This window comes from Chrysochloris asiatica, unplaced genomic scaffold, assembly GCF_000296735.1.
Source record: "Chrysochloris asiatica unplaced genomic scaffold, ChrAsi1.0 scaffold00183, whole genome shotgun sequence".
Taxonomy (NCBI): domain Eukaryota; kingdom Metazoa; phylum Chordata; class Mammalia; order Afrosoricida; family Chrysochloridae; genus Chrysochloris; species Chrysochloris asiatica.
In genome coordinates, this window is record NW_006408701.1 from 3,579,376 (window position 1) to 3,585,288 (window position 5,913).

The 5,913-nt window shown below is 41.0% G+C and overlaps 1 pseudogene; it reads right to left on the minus strand.

Annotated features, from left to right (window-relative positions):
• Positions 1-449: 449 nt before the first annotated feature.
• On the minus strand, positions 450-2,132 carry LOC102842668 (annotated as a pseudogene).
• Between the last annotated feature and the right edge of the window lie 3,781 nt (positions 2,133-5,913).

Genomic DNA, 5,913 nt, shown 5'->3' on the forward strand with positions numbered 1-5,913 from the left:
TTGTTGGTGACATCCAGTTGCTTCCAACTAATAGTTATCCTGGAAAGGGTTTCCTGGTGTGGTGCTGAAGGATAAGCACTCGACCTTAAGGTCAGTTTGAACTACAAGGTCAGTGGTTCACACTTACCAGCTGTTCCTCAGAAAGCCTATACAGGGTCGATATGAGATAGAACCAACTTGACGGCACTTAATAACAACAACAACAACAAAGGGTTTCTGAGAAGCATATACTACATAACCGTACCATGACTCCCTACTCTCTGTTAATGGGTCATTCCTCTGTGGTTTGTTCTTCTCGTGGGATATCTGTCTTTTATCTACAGCAAAACGTCCAAAGTTAGTGTCTTTTTCTGCTGAACGTTAGGGTCAGAGACATAAAAGAGTTGCCCAGGCAGAACTGGGTTAGCAGCCCCTGTCCATCCCTCCTGGTGTGAGTCTAAGGACGTCATTCACTGCACCTGGTCGGGACCCTTCTCCTCATCTGATGTGTTTGAGAAGCTTGGAGACTCATCCAAGTCTGCATCCATGACGGTAAGCCCAGATTCTTGCCAGCGCTGGTGATGGCATCTCTGTCTCAGTTGATGCATGAGGAACCAGAGCATGAGGCTATCAAACAGGTCAGTGTGGTGCAAACTATCTTCATCCCACTGCCGCTTGTTCATCTTAATCATGTTCTTTAACCCAGTAAACACAGTGGAAGCTTCAGCTGTGGGTGCCCAGATCTTAACATCATGGTGTAGATCGCTGGTTGCCAGAATAGGCAGAGTGTGGCTGAAAACAGTTTATCACACCTCCCTTGTCCCACTTGGTGAACTGAATGATCTAGCAGGATGATTTCTTCCAGAGGAAGATGTGTCCACAGTCAGTACTCTTGGGATCATAGAAATTAACACCTTTTACTGTGGCATTATTTCTGTGGCCCTTATATCTTTTAACATACAGGGCCCCATCGCTAAGAGAGAAGTTTAACTTGTGATGTTAGATTTTAACTCACTGCTCACTAGGTGATGAGGACCGAATTTTTTGAGTACTCCATTGTTCTCATTTTCACCTATTCTCCTCTGGCTATAAATCTTTACAAGCTGGTCTTGTCTGCCCACTGCAAACTGGTGGGTGTTGGCAAGAGTCACAAAAATTTTATACAGCCCCACTTTCTTCTCCTTCTGTTTTGTCACTTGTTTTATAGCTGGCTCTGGTAGCGTAGTGGTTAGGAATCGGGCTGCGAACCTTAAGGTCAGCGGTTCGAAACTATCAGCCGCTCTGCAGGAGAAAGATGAGGCTTTCTACTCCCGTAAAGATTTACACCCTCGGAAACTCCGTACAGGGTCGCTATGGGTCGGAACCGACTCGACGGCACTTAACAACAACAACAACAACAAGTCTTGCCTGAAGTCAATGGTGAAAACAACTGAAGTTTGGCTCCAGGACCAATTTGTAGGAGGCTCCCTTGTGGTGATGAGTCGCATGCTTGGTATTCTTGCAGAGTTGTATAATAGAGTTTGGCCACCTGCACCTGCCCATAATAGGCACACAAGGTCAAGGTGGAATCACCACTAGTAGGAACTTGTCCTGGAACACATTACTTTTGTGTCCACTCTTAAAGTCTAATATCAGCTGTCGCTGTTAGTCCCACACCACTACCTTCAGATCATCACTGTCACTAGCCGGCCGGGTGCCACGCTGGTTAAAGGTATTGACACAACCGGTATGGTCCTCAAGCCTATGTTGCAGGCAGAAACCCTGCATAAAGACTCTTTCCCCACAGGCTTTATATACAATGAGGGCCTTTGAACCCGGTTCCTGATCCAGAAGGGCAGGAGGGGCTTAACTGTGAGGTCGGGGAGGAATTGATGATGTGTCTTAGGACACCCAGTCCTCCAGGGCCCACTCATCATCTGATAAGCCCTGTCCAGGGTTGGCCCGCTCGCCAAGGTTCCTCTTCTTCCATTTAGCAGTCATGGACTCTGTTTTCATCACTGATGGAGTAATGGTCAGTTTCCTCCATACTGTCAGAGTTCTTGTCTTAACTGAAGCTCTCTGTGTCTGTGCCTCGACTTTCTGTGCTAGTGTGATTGGGCATTACCATCATCTCTCGTCAAGCTCATACTCAGGTCTGCTGAACAGGTTTCCATTAACTAAGTCTCTTTTGCCATCTGTGCTGCTGTCTTTGCTGGACATGTTGAATGATGTATGTAGTAACCAGTGTTGCCTCCATTATCAATGAATTAAGGCCAGGCTAAACTAAAATAATCAGTTTGTAGTGTCGCTAAAGGAACTGGCCAGCAGTCACAACTACCATGACTTCTGCGCTCTGCGCTTGCGCTGCCACACTTTTCGGCCCCCGTTTGCGACAACTTATTGAAGAGGCTGTGAGAAGAGCTCAAGGCTCTCAAACTCCCAGAAAGAGAGTAAGGGGCATCGGCCATGAATCTTAATGTTTTGCAAGTCTCCTCATCTAGGTAATTTTTATACAGGTGCTTTGTGCAGCATATTTGAGAAACATGGGCCTCGTCCGAAGGTTGTTTTGTACAGATGTGGAAACAAGTTCAGAGAGGATAGTGTTGATTAAAAATACCTATTCCGGGGAATGCTGTAAAGGAGTCTACCTTTTAAGTTTGACTCTCGCGATGCTCCTTAAAGTCTCCCTTATTTTGTACTAGGCTATAAATTTAATACATTTTACGGTATGTGAAAGGGCTGCGCAATTTCATGGTCTGGCTATTACTGCTGGCATTAAAGGAATGACTATTACAGGTGCTTAATATATCTTCCCTAGTTTCTTAATGACTGAAGTACAAAGCATAAGAGCTGTCTTGTTCCCATGTAGAACACATATGCAGATCGCAAACACCTGTTCTCTTGGGTGGGGTTGCCAGGCAGTAGCTTCCTCTTTCCTTCAGTAGCTCTAGGTATGCCCCCTCCTCTTACTTTTAACTCGTTTGACCATTTAAAGAACAGTATCTTTACCACAAGTCCCCTTCATTACTCCTTAGACCTCTCATGGATATCCAAGCACTCTCAAATTGTAATTTTTAAGTTAACTGATTCTTAGTAAGGCAGCTCTGGTAGCGTAGTGGTTATGAATCGGATTGCTAACCTGACAGTCAGTAGTTCGAAACTACCAGCAGTTCAGCGGGAGAAAGATGAGGCGTTCTGCTCCTGTAAAGATTTACAGCCTCAGAAACCCTGTGCAGGGTCACTATGAGTCGGAACCGACTCCACGGCACACAACAACAACACATCAATTCTTAGTAAAGGAGTCTTGTGTGGCGCTGTGGGCTATTGCACTGAACTGCAAAGTCAGTTTGAACCACAAGGTTGGTGGTTCAAGCTCAGGAGTCACTCCTCGAAAACCCTATGCAAGTTTGCTATGGGTTGAAACTGACTCAACAGCACTTCCAACAGCAACAACACCGATTCTTAGTAGGCTAAGCATTGGACTGCTAACAACAATGTGAGTGCTTCAAATCCACCAGCCATCCCTAAATCTTGTATAGGGTCTCTATGAGTCGGAACCGACTCGATGGCACTAAACAACAACAGTTCTTAGAAGAAGCAGGAATAACAGGTTAGTGCCCTAAATAATTACTTTAGTGACTGAAATAAGGGAATGTGATGAATGTACATAATCATAGAAATTTCCTTCTATGCTCATATTTAAATGGGAATTTTGTGGGAGGTGTGAATGTTATGAAAGACTGTTTCTTCACATCCTTGGTAAACTAATGTAATTGTTGAGCTTTACCCATGCATTTAGTGGGGGATTATGACATGTATTGTCATTTAGATTCATAATATTGTATCTCCTTGATTTCTTGGCTTTAGAATGGTTAACGTAGGTATGTCACAGAAAATTATTTGTGACAGAATGAAATGTGTAATTTCCATTTAATTTTAAAAATTACATATTATTATCTAATTTTCTAGTAATTTAAGGTAGAAATCAGGCTTGGGATTGAAGTGCCATTGTTGCTAGGTGCCCTTGAGTCCGTTTTTGACTCTTAGTGACTACGAATGACAGACTAGAACTGGCCCATAGAGTTTTCGAGGCTAAATATTTCTGGAAGCAGATCGCCAGTACTTTGTCCTTTGAAATGACTAGATGAGTTTGAATTAGTAACCTTTGGGTTAGAAGTTGAGCACTAAAAATAAGGAAGTTAAAAAAAAAAAAAAGAAATTGAGTACTTAACCTTTGTGCCACTCTGACACCTGACACCTTGGAAGCATCAAGAGTCCAGGATACAAAGTTATAGTAACTGAAATATCTTCAAGCCCATGTATCACACTAATCCGGACTGCATTGAGCAGTGAATACTTGGGGTCGGTGAGAGTCCTTCATACCTGATTAAGAAAGGGTCACCAATGAATAAACAGGATGAAGCACATAAGCTAATCAGAAGGAGAGGGTGAGAGAGCCATTTTCCCCCCTCTGTCTCCGTGAGTGACCAGCAGCACTAGCTCCTTTAGTTTCATTCTTTCCCTGTCCTGTAAGGGACAACGTGTATTCTATTAAAGCATCTCTTGGGAGTTTGGGTTTTACAGTGGACTGAATAGATTTAGTGATTTTTGGTATGCAAAGCATTTTGCCAAATATATTACATAAACAATGTCAACAGCCCACAAAGACTTGATTCTCGCTAGCTTTCCTGCATACTGATTTGCTACAACTTCCAAAGAAATTACTTCTATAAACAGATGATGAAAGCTAGGATTGGGGGGTACAATGAAGGGAAAACTCTCTGCATATAGATTTACTTAAGAAACACTCATTTAGATTTCATAAAATAATTATTGAGATAATTATTGAGATAAATGGCATGCCATGTTAGTAATTGAATATTGTATAAACAAGATATAGTGGCTATAATTATAGTTCTACAAATACCTTAATAGGTATATTAATAGAAGGCAGTGAGCCACAAAGAATTTCACAAGAGGTCAATATTTCAATAATTCATAAGATGTCCCAGATTGCAAATAAATACCACTTTGATTCTCCATTGCATATATTTATTAAGTAGAATTAGGGTCTCATGCCACCTCTTCTTAGCTTAAAAAGATATGTTACTAACATGTCCTGAACATTTGCTATATGTATTGGCTGGTACTAGAATCTATGGAGATCTTGGTGTTTTAAGGTGCTAAAAGTTAACTGAGTTTTAGTAAACATTGACTAGATGCCTTTAAAAAAATAAATTATATTCTCTGAGTATTAAATGGTATATAATTTTCTACCTTAAATTACTAGGATATTAGATAACAACTGCTGTAGGAATTTTCTGTTATATGGCATTCATATTGATCAATTCAAATGTGTCTAACTATAGCAACTATAGTGTAGGGAAGGACAGCTGAACTTGGAGTCAAAATCAAGTTCTGACACTTTTTATAGATGTAACTTTGATCGAGGTACTAAATGTCTCAGATTCTCAATTTCCTCACCTAAAAAAATGGTGATAATGATGACATTGCACTCTCATATTTAATTTTGGGGATAGAATACATAAAAGGGAGAATATTAAAGCACCTGATCCATAGTAGACGCTTAGTGTTTGTTTTCAGCCTGTAAATACAAAGTAGTTTGCAAAGTAGTGGTTGAATTTAATCACATGATAGATTATTTAGTACCAGATACTAAACATATTTAATTTGGCCTGTTTGGATCCATTACTACCTTTTCAAACTGATTTTGTATACAGTGATAGTGTTGATGATAGTATAAACTTTGATGTCACACTGAAACGTTACTAAACCTTGGCTTGTCCATTTGCTAACTGTTGCATATTAGACAAATTATATAATTTAGCTATGCTTCAGTTTCTTCATGTATAATTTGTGATAGTCATAGTTCCTAACTCACACAATTTATATTGACTGGGAACTTACGTGACTCTCATGCTGCTGGTGGTACTG